The sequence below is a fragment of the Schistocerca nitens genome, unplaced genomic scaffold (assembly GCF_023898315.1).
Source record: "Schistocerca nitens isolate TAMUIC-IGC-003100 unplaced genomic scaffold, iqSchNite1.1 HiC_scaffold_340, whole genome shotgun sequence".
Classification (NCBI taxonomy): Eukaryota; Metazoa; Arthropoda; class Insecta; order Orthoptera; family Acrididae; genus Schistocerca; species Schistocerca nitens.
In genome coordinates this window covers 216985-233431 of record NW_026045874.1, presented here as the reverse complement: position 1 = coordinate 233431, position 16447 = coordinate 216985, and the positions used below count along the sequence as shown (strand labels likewise).

The following is a 16447-nucleotide window of genomic DNA, read 5'->3' as shown; positions in this document are numbered from 1 at the left end:
GGCCCGGCAAAACGGGAGGATAAAGACAGAAAGAGCACGTGTTTTGACAGGAATTTCTCACATGCTTTTGTTCGGGGATTAGTGTGACATCCGGTCTGTCAGTTGTAGGGCCCAAGCAGACACCTGCGCGTGGCACGGCTGCCTCTCAGTCTCTCGCCGGTGCACACCGATTCTGGGCAGCTTTCGCAGGTGGTGCGATGGCACGATGGACGGTGCACGCTTCGTGACCGAATGGTTTTTAACAGCATAATTACATGTAATGGGTGTTTCGTGACTGTATTCCTTGTGTAATCAGAATAAAAAAGTGATGAATTTAATTACTTCTTTACAAGACCTGCATTTTTCCAACCAGTAGAGAATGGTGAGTAAGAGAGATCCGACCCCTTCAAACTGAATTTTTTTATAATACCCTCTGCTATGTAAACGAATTTCCTGTCATGAGATCCTTCCTCTCCAATACAGAGCCGCCAATTTCCAGGTAAGGAAGAGCTGAGGATTTAGCAGAGGCGAGGGGGGATTAATAAGGGATCAATTTAATTAAGCAGTCAATCCAATTGATAAGTGTGTGAGGGAGCTATTCGACTAATTAAGGCCTGAAGATGTGATGTACTTGCATCACTGATGCGAAGGGGGGGGGGGGAGATTGGAGGTTTCCAGGGGGTTGGGGGGGGGGGATCATCCCTAGGGGGTCATAACCATAGGTTTGCCCCCGAGTGCATACTTGCCCTATATGTAGTCAACCTGCTCTAACATATTGTCTTCGCACTTTCTTTGCCCTATGGGCAAAAATTATGTTTCAGAGCAATTTGCTTGTGTAGGTTGCCTACATCAGGTTCAAGTACGCATTGAGGGTGAAAGCTATTGTTCTCTTTTGATTGACTCACTGAGGATAATCCTTCCTTTTGATTGGCAGGTCTTTAACCTATTGATTCACCCCATTCCCCCTACCAACCCTCAGGAATCCTCCAACACTCCCCCACTCCCTCACTGATACAGGTACACTTTCAGGCACGAGTTAAATGAATAGCGCCCCCTCTCACTCTCATCAATTTGAGTGACTACTTAATTAAATTCTTCAACTCCTTGACTGCCCCCCCCCCCAAATCCCCACCCCCCCTTTCCCTACCAGAAATTGGCGGCTCTGTGGTCGAGAGGAAGGAACAGAAGATAGGAACACCCATTTCTTTCGAATTCCGACAGGCACCAAACAAGCATGCATTCTATGATATTGCAGTCTTTCTCGGCGTGTTCCACTGATGAATTCTTCTCGGGTTATCACCCGAGTCGTCGCATCATCTTGTCACGACGTTGCAATGAGTTTCGTACCAGTCACCTTCTGGCAAAGAAGACGGGTATAAAACTCATTGAAACACTGCGACAAGACGACACCACCACTCGACTGTTAACCCGAGAAGAATTCATCACAAGCTTTCATTCTGTCACCATTCCTTTCTATATAAATCATAATTTCTTAATGAACAAAACTATGAAAAAATCCAACACGGGCATACGTCTGAATGAGCAAACTAGTCTTAAGCCAGTATTACAAGACACACCTAACATATACAAATCTGCACCAGCACCCCAAGCAACAAGTGTGGCACTTCGACCGATTGTGTGATACACCTACTGTGTATGTCTACCCTAGTGCCCCAAGAGAACATATCCGGAACTACAGTCTTGTTTATGTTGTCGAGTATGCAAATTTATCGTTTCTTAGAACTGGTACTACTCATTAAATCTTCTGAGTGATCTAGGTTCATATTTATTAAGCAGCACTAGAATGAAATTATGTCATGGTTATACAGAATTGTACACTAAACCGTTCTGTTGGTGGTGCAAGAAAATTATTATTATTAACTATGTTTACTTTCGCTTTTGTTTCACAGTGTTTTAGACATGGACGACAGTCTTATTTAAGCTACATTTGCAGTGACAGTAGCTTCTTCAGTAGTTAAGACTGAACGGTGACGTAACGCCAGGGGCAGGGTTTGGGTTCTGCCTTGGCTGCAAAGAAGGGCTGAAGGCAGGGATGGTCATAGACTCCCTGTTAAGGAAAGAGTTTAGGCCCGAAGATCCTCTGGAATTCAGGAATTTAGCCAGGATGGATGTGTCCTGTCTTGACAAACTATTGTCCATGCTACACGGTGGGATTTGTGTGTGTGACACTGTGCTGAGGGAAGCTATTTCACCTAGTCGGAGGTAAGAATCGGACCATTTAACTTGTGTTTTATGATTTGACCATCATATATCACTGACAACCTCCATTATGCCCTACTATGTTTCGGGTTGATTGTCACACTTCGATTCCTGGCAACTAGGGAATCATTTAGAGCCTAGCTTTCAGTCATAGAATTTCACAGCCAAGCATTTCAAAAATTATTGTGCAGGTGTGTGCTGAAATTTGCATCACACTGAAAGATAAATACTTGAAGGTAAACTAGTGTTATTTTTCAAGTGGGGAGTACCTTTAGGTGGCGCTAAGTAGCTAATTTTGTTTAAATTGTTAACAGGCCGCAACAACACAAGGATAAGGGAATCAAATTTCAAAAAAATTTTAAAACTTGTGGCAGTTTCCAAGCTGTATTGGTAAGCCACAAAATTGAGCTATGTACCATTGAAAAGCTGGCATTCCCAAAGTGAATATAAATGTATAAAAAAGAAATTGTATCTTAAATATTCTTCACCAGTAGGACTTTTCAGCAGTTTATTGCAATTGGCAATATAAATGTGTCCATTATTAAATATTTGTACAAATTCCCTCCTCAGGTGCAATGGACAGGAAGCATGTTGAGCCTATCCCTCTACGATCTGCTGGCTTGACATATTACAACTAAAAACCATTTTACAGCCCTGTTTTGCTGGCTGTTTTAGATTCTAGGTATAGATAGGTTCACCCTTGGTATTGGTTGCAATGGCAGAGTAATTGATGGGGGGGATCTATGTCAACAGCCAGATCAGTTCCTGCAGTCTCTCGAAAGTCTCTAGCAACTGAAGCCACTCAGTGCGGCTTCTGTTGCGAGACTGCAGAGTGTGTGTGTGTGTGTGTGTGTGTGTGTGTGTGTGTGTGTGTGTGTGCGCAACATACTATATGGTGAGTGGCAACTTTCATTTCATAATATTGTTACTTTCCATCCTAGATTTTCCATTGTTTGTTTGCTGCACAATTATTCAATTGATGATGCAGATAGCACTTACTGGCAAGTACTGATGTCGAAGAGACAGATCTGTAAACCATAGGGAATGGGTCTTGGCGGTGTGACAAATCTCTCGCAAGCTTACTGCAACAGGACGGAAACAGGACATCGTCACGTGCCACAGAAGTGAGTGAGAATCCTGTGAATATTTCAATCCTGTAGGGTATGTACCCTGGCAGTGGGAAGCTATAAAGAAGCACAATTTTTAATTTTCAATCTTTTATTTAAAAATTAATAATCAGTAACTTTCTGAATTGCACCCATGATGGCATTCGTGATAAGGCACTTTGTCTCTGCCTTCAATTTTCTATTTTTAGTTGTAATCACCTCAGCTGCAACATATTGGCTCAACTTGCCATCCTCATTGCTGTTTGTTTGCCTCGCAGCATTGACAATGTGCTGCTTACCAGGACATCTTTGGCCTGCTTCTTGGAAGTGGCATAGTGCCCCACTTTGGATAATTCTGGTGAGCACTGAGGGGTAGATGGAGAACTGTTCTCAACTGCACACCCCACTGTAAATGTCTTGAGTACTAGGAAAAAAAAAAAAGGAATTTATTAAATATTGCACTGTAAACATGTTATAACATTACAATTAAAATTCATTGTGCCAAATACAATAGACTGTATAAAATTATTGGTGTAAATAACATGGATGTTGCAACCACTGGCTTGCTGCAATAAATTTATATAATAATATGGAGAGGTCAGTGTTGAATCTCTTTCTTATTTTCTATAAAGAAAAACACTGAAGAAGTCTGTGATATTATAAATCAACATTATGGTGACGCAGTGGGCAAAGTAACAAAGCAAAACTCTACTGACACAATCATTGGAAGTACTCCTCGTGAGAAAATTCTCTCTTTCTCTCAACAAATGAATCTGAACTAACAAAAATACATCGATTAAAAAACAAAAATACTTACAGATGAGATGTTATATCTACTAGACTGCAACTAGACTGCAATGGGTGGTAAAGCCTCTAACTTTTTTTAATAAATTTAGCCACGGTTGTAAGATTATTCCTGACATGTTTAAGAAAGAGTAAGGTGATCCCCATTTCCAAAGTGCAGCAAGAAATATCCAGGAAATTACCAAACAACAACTATTACACCTGTCTCGTCTAAAATAATAGAATGTGCAATTAATAACAATATGTCTAGAAACATACCACAAACTTTCTTTTGTCAATCTAGTGCCGTAGTTGAATACAGTAGAAATTCAGCTGTTGCTGTACTGCTGGATCTACCTGTGCTAAATCCGTGCTAGGCATCAATCAGAATATGGCATTTTTTCTTTACTAAGAAAGTTTGTGGTATGTTTCTAGACTTTTCAAAAGCCTTTTGATTGTGTATGTATTAACATAAAAAGTCACCATGCTGTATTGTTAAACAGAAATATCCAGAACTATAACAAAATTTAAAAAAACATATTGAAGGAAATTGGGTCAACTTAACTGACGAAGAGCCTGTAAAAGCAAAATGCCTTCTATGCAACTGTTTGCCAAACTACATAAAGATAATAGAAAACATGTCCACTTTCACATTAAAAAATAAACTAAAATGTCACTTATTTAAAATGTTACGTGCAGCGTACCTTGAAGCAAAAAATTAATGTAATGTTTCATATGTAACTTTTCAAATATGTAAAAAACCATTCAGAAAGAATAAAGTGATTTAAATCTTTGTTAATTATGTACGTATTTCAGAGGTTATTTTCCAAGATGTAAGCACATAGTTAAGTATTTTTTAAATTTCTAATGTCAAATATCACCGTTACAGGACTTGGAAAAATGGGAATTTTGAGAGAAAATCGAAGCAGAAGATATGATGTGTTGCCATAGCAATCAGGAATAACAAGACAAGAGAACTGTTTCATGTAATTGAATTAAGTCACAAACTTAAATAAAAAATTTTGTGAATGCAACATAGTGAAAGACGTACGAAAGTAATAATGTTAAAAGAATGAAAAGAAGACCTCGATGTATTAAGACTAAGAAGACATGCAACGAGAATAATTCAACTAAGAAGATTCGGTATGAGGAGTGTCCAGCTCCCACACGCATCGCAGGGATGCAGATGCAGAGACAACATCCGACGTCACCGGCACCAGTTGCTGCTAACCGGTGCTGATTCTACATCCGCACACCGAAGCAAACGCGAAAACCAGCAACTGATGCCACCAGCACCAGTTATTGTTCACCGGTGCTGATTCCACACCTGCTCATCCATGCAGCCTAAACTCACACCGGGTGAGCGGAAAATAATAATTGTTCGAGTACAGAGTCGAAGAAACTGGTCACTAGACTGTATTAGTGTAGCTACAATGCTTAGAGTTAATTCATTAAATGATCACCTGATCAAAAACTAAGACAAATATGGATAATACACAGAGAATCGGGGAAACTTCAGAACCAGCCATAACAATGAAAGTGAGTGAGGAGGTGCCAGACTGGTCTGAATTAGTGAATTTGATTAAAACTTTAAATGATAAAATAGATGACCAAAGTGCAGATTCAGCAGCTTGAAGAAACAAATTGACTGCTCAAAATACTTCTTTAAGAAAGGAACTAAATAAAACTTTAAATGCTCAAAGTCTTAATTTAGACTCAGTAAATACTCAAATGATAAAATAGATGACCAGGGTGCTTCTTTGAGAAATGAAATAAGTGCAACTTCCAATGAAAAACTTGGTGCACAGATTGCTAAATTAAGTAGAGAAATAGACACAGTGATGAAATCACAAAATTCTAAATTGGATGCTCGAAGTGAGATTTTGAATAAAAACCTAGACTTAATAACTCAATGGATTCTGAATTAAAGTATCAGTATGAAACTTTAAATATTCAGATGACAAACATAGGTCTGTTGAACATCAGAGTAGACACTCAAAGCAAAGAATCTAGTAATCGATGTGAAGACATGGCTGCTTTGGAAACTGAATTTGATGCCAAATGTAATAATGTAGAATCGAAACCTATTGGAAACTTAGAATCTTTAAAAGACGTGTACAATAATGAATACAATAATGTAACACAAGGTTTAAGTACTTCGAAAGAGAGACATCAGTCTAAGGAATTAATGTCGATTATTCAATAGCAAATTTCAGGTGGCAGTACACGAGTAAATAATGTAGGATGAAATTTCAAAGAGAATATATCCAGCTTTGTTATTAGAAGTGTATGTAGCTTGGAGGAACCATTTTAAGAAATGATAGATCGAGGAGTTGCCACGAGAGTAACCTCCTGAACATTTCGACTATTGCTTCTTCCGAAATTAGTAAGACCAGCAAGGTTATAGGTGACTTGTGGAAAGGATTCAAATTTATCAGCCAGGATAGACTAGAAAATGGAATAACTTTACCTGATGTTGTGTTACCTAGTTAAGTGGTGATTGTTTTGCCGTGGGGGGGGGGGGACTTCCACACAAAATTAAGCGAGAATTACTGGTTTGCACTTGCTCAAGTGAAGTTAATACCAGATCCATGAGATCCGGGTGGAGTCACATTTATCCCTCAGGGACGTTAACGTTCTGTGTTAACGGGCGGAGTGACGATTGTCGGATCCCGAGTTGTTTTCGGCGTTTCTTCCCAAATAGTTTTCCTGCACTGAATTCCCTTCAAATCTTACACGATTCTGTAGTTTATTACTGAATTCTGAAACTATTCTATAATTTTAGTATTTAGCAAATTGGATTTAAACATAAGTTAAAGACTGGCGTAAGAGAACCACGGAAAAAACAGTGATCTCTAGACATGAAATGAAAAGAGTAGAATATTATATTTATGGATAATGTAATATAATGTGACGGACAGAACAAATATTTTATTGTAGTGTATAATTTTTTATTTTGCATAGAATATTTTATACCTTTTATGAGATACGATATAGACTGGAGGGTTTGTATCGATTCTGAAAGGGGCTGGGTAGTGTAGGTAAAAGCACGATTTAAACTAACAGATAAATCACGAATGACACAAAACACACATCACACCCTTCAAACAACCCTCGCAAACAAGTGTGTGTGCTTCTTTGACACTGCTATTTCCACAGGGTTGCTAAGATTTTCTTCGGGGGCCTTAAAGGTCACGGTGGGAATGTCTGTTCCGTAGGAACCTCCTCCAGCTTGTCACTCGAGAACCGGCGAGGTAGGGGTCCTGGGGAAGGGGGTTGGGAAGGTTTCCCATCTCTGGGGCTGTCTTCTTTCTCTTCTTCGATCTTAGCAACCACATGTATTTTTTTTCCTTTCTTACTTCTCGTTTGAGGACCTATCTATTTGTCCCTTTTTCTATATGCATCTACTTCCATTGCAGAAGTCCTTCCTGGTTTCTAATAACCTACAAATTACTTCAGATAAGTAGGCCGAGAATCAGGCTACACACACACACACACACACACACACACACACGAAGATACACGGGTACACAAACAATGAAACTACGGACTAGAAACCTGTCAAAAGGTGAGAACCATCCAGTGTTGGAGAGAGAAGGTATGTGTACAGCAGGAAATATGCACATATTGTTGTTTATTGTGTCAGTAGTACATTGCATGTATATATAGGAAAATATACAGGGTGGTCCATCTCAAGTTTTGGATGAGATTATCTCGAAAACTGTACATCAGGTAAAAAATAGTGGGAAAGACAGGTTCGTAACGTCTAAGGGGGACATCATCAAATGATACTACACGTGACCTCCAGCTCCCGTCCCTTTGGGTGGGGTGGAGGACAACTTTTAAATCTTAAATGGAAACACCCATTTTTTATTGTAGATTCGGATTAGCCATAAAAAAGTAATCGAGTTTTGTCTGAAACATTTTTAAACCATTGACAGATGGTGCTAAAATCGAGAAAAAAGTAAAATTGTGGAAGAACTCTTATTTATTTAGAATTGTGCGAGAAAGATGCATCGAATCGATAAAAAATGTGCACCAGTTCTTTCGTTACACCAAATTAGCGTTACCCAGGAACAATGATATGGACATAGTAGAATGATGTTCCCATGGGGTGCTTCATTAGTGAGTCCCCTTGCCTCTCGCAATTTGCGGTGCTTAAATAATGAAATTATCCACAAAGAAATTATTCAAAATCATCCCCATTTGCTCCAATGCATAAAGTTAATCGTCTGCGTAAGATGTCCACTGTTTTGAGCAGCACATCCCGTGGTATGGCTACACACGCTATTCAAATGCGTTGCTCCGTATGGTTTCGCGTTGTGGGCTCTTTTTCATTAACAATATTTTTTAAATAACCTCACAAGAAAAAAAATCAGGAGATGTTAGGTCTGGTGAATGTGGAGGCCACTGAATTGGTCCACCGCATCCTATCCATCGACCAGGGTACCGCACATTTAAAACGTTCTGCAAATTTTTAGCATAATGGTGAGCTGCTCCGTCCTGTTGGTACCACATTTGTTGCCTAGTTTCTAAATCAACATCTTCCATTAGCTCCAACATATCATCACAGAGAAGTTGTAAACAAGATTCCCCAGTAACATTTTGGTCAAAAAAAATACGGTCCTACCAAGTTACTGTTTCAAATTCCACACCAGACCATGAACGACCATTTGTGTTTATTGTCAATGGGTCTGCGTGGATTGACAGGGGACCAATAATGACAATCATGATTATTTAATTCGCCATTGTTTTTGAATGTGGCTTCATCAGAGAACATAACTTACCTAAAAAAAGTCATTGCCACCTATTATTTCCAAGGCCCATTGGCACAAATGCAAGCGTATTTGCGTATCTTTTTGCATCAAGGCCTCTGTGAGTGTAATATGATAGACATGATATTTATGTGCCTTCAAAATCCTCAAAGCAGTTGATTTCGATATTCCAGTTTGTGTCTGAATTGCACAACTACACGTTTCAGGATCCAGTTGAACACGGGCGAGAATGGTAGGGTACGAGCATAATTTTAATTGTAATCGCGATAACGAGGTGGACGGTGCACGTATCCATTTCGAGCACATCGAGTGCAATTTCGAATAATATTTTCGCTTGGATGTCACCCGTTTGGGAAATGATCTGCATACAATTATGCATCTGCAGCGTAATTGTTATGGCATCCACCTAAAATTAACATCATATCAACAATCTCTGTAGGAGGATAAGTGAGCCATGTTTCGCTAAAGAATAATTTAATTTCATCAGTTGATGTTTAAGGTTCACAATCTGAAAGTGAAGTGACTTCTGATCACATTACACCGACCTTTATATTGAGCCATAGTTCCCAGTTTGGTCACGGTAGCGCCACAGTCAGGTGAGTAATGAAATTGTAAAGAGTTCCGTAACGAGATTTTAATACCATTCTGCCTCCCTCCATCAAATACTGTGGAAAAAAAAAAAAAGCTTAATTTGGCATAATGAAAGAATGGGTGCACATTTTGTATCGATTTCATGCATCGCCCTCGGATCATTCTAAATAAATCTGAGTTCTTCCCAATTTTAATTTTTCTCGATTTCAGCGCCATCTGTCAATGGTTTAAAAATGTTTCAGACAAAACTTGATTACTTTTTTATGGAGAATACAAATCTGCAATAAAAAATTGGTGTTTCCATTTAAGATTTGAAAGCTGCCCCACACCCCACTGAAGGGGGAGGCGGCTGTGGATCACGTGTAGTATCATTTTATGTCCTCCTCTGATCTTACGAACATGTTTTATCCACTGTTTTTACTCGATAATTTTGGAGATAATCTCATCCGAAACTTCCGATGGACCACCCTGTATATATACATATAACTAGAAGGATTCTATGTCAAGTAGTTAGGGAGGCGGGAGTAAGGAAAGAGCATAAACCTGAGAGGAATCGATTGTGATAATTGTTAAGTTATGCCGAGTCGGAGTATAGGTAGACATAGTATCTGTTAAGAGTAAAGAAGTCGAAAGTAGAGGAGGACTCCAGGGACTAAATGAAGTATCAAGAAGTGAGAGTGAAGTGTAAAATAGATTATGTGGTTGTTAAATTAACTTTACTGCAGATGTATTTTATCGAGTCTAATGCGAGACGAATCGGTTGACTTGTATACATTCAAATATTGATGTGGGAAATGGAGAATATGTTATTTGTGGAAGCTGGAATGTACCAAGACTGAACTAAAAGTATTCATTGAGTACTAAATTATTTCAAAAGTAGAGAGGTAGAGAGAGAGAGAGAGAGAGAGAGAGAGAGAGAGAGAGAGAGAGTCACAAATTCCTGTTAACCAGCAGTATTCTTTGAAGAAGAAGGTTTTGGAGATCGACGGAGCCGGCAATCTAGAGAAGAAGATCGGCTGTACATATCAAGTAAGTCAACCTACGACAGATAGGTGTGAATTTTTGCAATCCAACTTCACATTGCTTTTGATCGTTTAAGGCATTAGAGTATGTTACAAACAAATAAATTGCTCAGCAGTTCCTATTAAAGATCATTGACATTACCTCTTCTGAAATTGATACAGGAGCATCTCTGCAAACTACTACATACAGTGATGTATCAGATTTTTCAAAAAGTCTAGTGGATGCTTCTGCACAATAAACCACAAAAAATGCTTTCAGTCCACCGTTCTGCCTTAGATGTATTTGGGGTGTTTTAAGTTGATTTCATTTATTACCACCAGTGTGCTTGAATCAAAGTTTCCACTACTGTGTATTTGACATGTGAATGTTTTCACTCACAGAAATGACATGAGGAGCACACACAAAGTAGAAGCATAGTATTTGAAAGCACTAGCACATCATCGCACAAATCAACAATTTCTACACTAAGTGGACGTGACCAAACCCTGTGAAGTACATTTTTAGTATCAGAAATTAACTGTTGATATCAATGTAGATTCCTGCAACAGTATACGCTTATCTTACAGAATGCAGAAAACGTGTAATGACAGAGTGACAAAAATTAATACTCACGACAGAGAGTGGGATATTTGTCAGCAGTTTTCTAGGCACTATGTGGCCTTTCAAATACGCCAATAGGTCAAACCACCACACGCTTGGTTTATGGGTGGTCCCGCCTGAGCTACTGCGCATTTTTTCCCACATCTTTTTGAGTTCAGCTGAATAATGCAAACGTAAGGAGGCTAAGCATGCTTCACATTCCTCGTTCTTCACACCAGACACAACTTTCCTCACTTTTTCTCCTATTCTGGCCAAGCTTTCCTTACTGGCGTGCCGAAATAATACAGCTACAGAACCAAAGGCGTGTGCTACTTTCACCAATTTATGTGATACACACACAGACACACACACACACACACACACACACACACACACACACACACACACACACACACACACGTCTATCAAAAGTAAAATTATAAGCACATTAACTTGTATACACTCAGAATGAAACATTTGTAGATCTGTAGATTGCCTTATTGTGGTACAAAATATCTGTTAGGTCATAGCGACACCTTTGGTTGCTGTATTCTTCAATTATCACTTGAAAGCTCTTTTTATTCCATTCCATAGCTACAATAAGAAGCTATCATTAGATATAGAGCTTTCTTTCAACATGGATACAAAAGTATGCAATTTCATTTGTTTCATTAATGTATTTATAAGCTACTGCTTACTGAAAAAATACCCACGATACTATGCGGAATTATCGAATCAATCCGTGTGTTTTGACTGCTAAGGAAAACAGTAACTAGTAGAAAGCCTGCTCGCAAGGCTGCGTTCTGTACACACACGGAGGCACTGCCTCTACTGCACACACACAGACACACGACAGAACAGAACAGAACAGATGCCACCTGCATTAACAGAACCTCTCCTACTTCAACCTGGCAGATGAACAGTCTGCTAAAATCATAGCTTTGCCCGTTTTGCTGCTAGATAGCATTTCAGCCACACCTCACTTTTACACCTTCGGTGTGTCGTGTAATACAGATTTAAGGACCTGGATTTTGCTGATAATATTGTTCTGTTGACAGAAACACAACCCAGTTTACAACTAATAGTTACCGAGCTGGGTAGAGAGACCATTTCTTTAGGACTGAAAAGAAATAGTGATGAAACAAAAACAATATGCGTAACAAGTGGAAATGTACCTACGCAACTTCTAGTGCAACAGAAGGTACTGCAAGGTGTTGACCAATTTCCATATCTCAGCAGTTTTATCTGTAAGTAATGGGACAGCCACATGCACATAAACAGATGGCAGTATCATTGCATATGCAAGGTATACAACGGCAGTACAACAGGGAGCTGTCATGTGCACTCAGGTGATTCACGTAAAAAGGTTTCTAACACGACTATGCTCACACGGTGGGAATTAACGGACTGTGGATGCGGAATGCTAGTTGGAGATGGACACGTGGAACATTCCATTTCGGAAATTATCAGAGATCCACAGTGTCAAGAATACCAAATTTCATGCTTTACCTCTCACTACGGACAACACAGTGGCTGACTGCCTCCATTTAACGACCGAGAGCAGTGGTGCTGTGTGGAGTTGCCAGTGCTAAGAAACAAGCAACACTGTGTGAAATAACCGCAGAAATCAGTTGGACTTACGACAAACACGCCTGTTAGGAGAGTGCAGTGAAATCTCGTATCAATTGCTACAGCAACAGACAAATGATGCGAGTGCCTCTGCTAACAGCACGACATCGACTGCAGCACCTCTCCTGGGCTCGTGACTAACAGTTGGATCCTAGGTGACTGGAAAATCGTGTACTGGTGAGATGAACCCCAATTTCAGATGGTAGGAGCTGACGGTAGGGTTCAAGTGTGGTGCAGATCCCACGAAGTCTCGGTAGTGGCTCCATAATGTTGTGGGCTGTGTTTACATGGAATGGACTGTAGTCCTGTGGTCCAACTCAACTAGTCGTTGACTGTAAATAGTTTTACTTCAATACTTGGAGACCACCTGCAGCCATTCGTGGACTTCATTTTCCCAAAATAAGACGGAATGACAATTCGCCATGTCAATTGGTCACAATTGTTTGTGATTGGTTTGAAGAACATTCTGAACAAATCGAGGGAGTGATTTGATTACCAAGATTACCTAACACGAATCTCATTGAACATTCATGTGACAGTTCTCCACAAAATCCTGCACTGGCAATACTTTGGTGAACACAGACAGCTATTGAGGCAGCTTGGCTCATTACTACTGTGGGATGCTTCGAACGATTTGTCAAGTCCGTGCCATGTCAAATTGCTGCACTATGCCGGACAAAATCAGGCTCGAGAAGATATTACGAGGAATTCCGTGACTTGTCACTTCAGTGTAGTGGAGGTGTAGATGCAGACATCACTAGCTGAATTGGGAAGGGCTTCTGCAGTCTTCAACCCAATCTGATCTATACAGGAATTAAGACTCCAGAAGTTCTAATGGCTCTGAGCACTATGGGACTCAACTGCTGTTGGTCATCAGTCCCCTAGAACTTAGAACTACTTAAACCTAACTAACCTAAGGACATCACACACATCCATGCCCGAGGCAGGATTCGAACCTGCGACCGTAGCAGTCGTGCGGTTCCAGACTGTAGCGCCTTTAACCGCTCGGCCACTCCGGCCGGCTGACTCCAGAAGTACTTATACTAAGCTCCAGGTGCACTCCTGTCTATCATCCTAGTGACGGCCAGGCACGGGTGCGGGACTTACGAAATGTCAACAAAATTGACACACGAATTAAGTGTTTCTCACTGATGACACTCGGGGTAAATTTTTTATATTAGCCATCGTGACCATGTTTCACAGGGTTGTCCGCACAGCCCAAGCAATACCATTGCTCAAAGAAGAATGACACTTGTGGGCCATGTTCTATGCCTAAAAGGATGGTAGAATCCCCAAATCTTCAGTGGTGTGGAAACTAACAGATGGCTGCAGAAATAGGGGAAAACCTTATATCACCTGGAAACTAATTTTTGCAAAGGATCTTCAATGTGTGGGCCGAAACTGGGAAGCAGCTGTAAAGCTGGCAGTTGATCTAGTCTGCTGCAGGAAACTGGCTGCCCAAAATGCTACTAATCACCTGTAAAGTAAACACATATTTGAAGTTGTTTTATACATGGCAGTCTGATTCATTAAAGCAGGGGTAGTGAACATTTTTTACCTACCATCCACTTTTGTATCACTGCAACGTTTTCCTAGCTGCGGGAATTTCCCGCAACGTGCTGCATAAAATGTGTGTGAGACTGCACTCCCCGCTTGCACAATGTGAACATAGCAGACCATTTGCCTAGTGTCCGGCAAAACAGTGCCACTGTGGGACACGCTAGCATGCCTCAGGAACGGTATGTCTCGCACACTGTAGCAATTTGCTTGAGGGCGCATGTAGTGGGAAAGTCAACCGAGTAGCAGGAAAATACCAGATGACAGCTGCAGTATATTTTTCACATGCACGGGCATTAAGACTACGTAATTCTCCTGATCTAATTGTTCACCAGAAATGTCAGCTGACTGATGCTCTGCCTCAAACAGTGAGCAACTTATCAAATTCGTGTCCAAACGGCATATTTTGTGGAACGCAGCTGACACTGGGATGAGAAACTAGATGCAAAATGAGTTGATCTGGGGAGAAATCTGAAGAAAATTGAATGAAACATGTAAGAAGAAGTGTCTTTGATTATGTCCAATATAAATCATCAGTGAATTCATGTGTACTGAGCTTTAACCACCATTATAATGAGTTGCATGTTGTTACTGTGATCAGTACTGTGAACGATTTAAAATTCGGCCCACCGAAGTAATCAGTGAATTTGTTAGTCACAGTGAATACCTTAGCTTTGACATAACTGTCAACACCTATCCAGGGCATCATATCATGCATGAGCAGTGCATTAATTTCGGACACATTTGAGTGATAAGACAGTGGGAACTGGTTCTCTCCTTCATCGCCTCGCAACCTTTTAGTTACTAAAATGTTATTCGATCCTTCACAACACACGGAGATTTGTGTCATTGCTTTGCACTATCTGAATACTCTTCCCAATAATACACAGTCTCCTTCCTTTTAGACTGCACACTCCACTGCACGTTTTGCGCTTGCTGTCCCACTACTAATGTTGCGCTGCAGTCCACTGTCATGTAATACCAAAATGTTCATTGCAGCACGCTCCAACTCGTGTGGCGTCAATGAACCACAAAATACAACTCTCATCTAAAGAAAACTGTGGCACCCACACACTTCCAACAAACTGTTAAAATGTTTTCAAATATTTCCAAAAAATTTTCTTGCTATGATCTCCCATAAAAAAATGTAATGTGAAAAAGTTTGTCCAATAATACATTTCAAATACTGGTTTGCTACAAATTCCAAGTCACACATTTTAATTTATTACTTCACTGTTACCGACTATTGGCCAGAAAGTTTCCACCCGTTATCAACATGTGATACTGAAGCCAGATATGAAATTGTGTTGTACAACACCTAGTTTGGGAGGTATGGCATGATAAATATTAATTATTCAAAAAACAGTCTTAATCGCATTTATAATTATTATACTGCCAACCGGTTTCAACCCGACATAGGGGTCATCATCTGGGCATTTAAACTGTGAAATTATAGATATCCACGAAAAAGACTATTATACAACAGCTAAAGTTACGTAAATTTAAAATATGTTACCTATTGGTCGATTGCTGGCGGTGTCACTACTGTCTACATAACCGCAGGAAACTATGCGAGACTAACCCTTCGTATGAGCTTAAATAGCGTGCTGACACCATGTGAATAGACGGCAACACCCCCAGTGGCGATCAATGGTATTTAATACAGTTTATTATATGTAATTACTAGTCACCTTAGTTTAACATAAATTTATGTTACAGTAAATAACAGAAGACGGAACCATTTCATTTAAAAAGAGTTACAATTATAGTGTTTATTATGAAATAACAACAAATGTTCCGTAGTCAACTCGTAAAAGTATATTACATTATGTGCCATAATATAAATTAAAGCAATTTGTGACACACAAAAACTGGAGTCATATTGTATTATAATATATCCATTCATACATTTACGTAGAAAACATTTTAGTCAATTTACTAAAATGGCTAATATGGAAGGACTACAAAGCCCTCTACTCCTTGTGGTGAGGACGCAGTTGCCATGGATTACAAAGCGTGTATCAGGCGCCCTCTAGTCTGTGTAGCGAGGATGCCGTCGTCATGGTAACAGCTGGTGTGTTCATACGATGTTATTAATGTGTGATTAATCATACTAATCGTTGCTTCATCTCTACAACCATGCTGTCCAAAAATTGTGATAAATATTTATTAGCGTGAAAAGTAGCACAAAATTTTCATTGTGCT

The 16447-nt window shown here is 39.8% G+C and overlaps 1 protein-coding gene across 8 annotated transcripts in view; it reads right to left on the bottom strand.

Moving 5' to 3' along the window:
• The window catches only part of LOC126227762 (uncharacterized), a 932351-nt gene that overhangs the window by 861912 nt on the left and 53992 nt on the right, over positions 1 to 16447 (bottom strand). For 7 of the 8 annotated variants that reach the window (XR_007544010.1, XR_007544007.1, XR_007544005.1 and 4 more), the window contains one exon: positions 3443 to 3729. The exons of the other annotated variant lie outside the window; for it this stretch is intronic. The gene's annotated coding sequence lies outside the window, so the exon portion shown is untranslated. Of the gene's footprint in view, positions 1 to 3442; positions 3730 to 16447 lie in introns of those variants that run through there. 8 annotated transcript variants of the gene reach the window in all.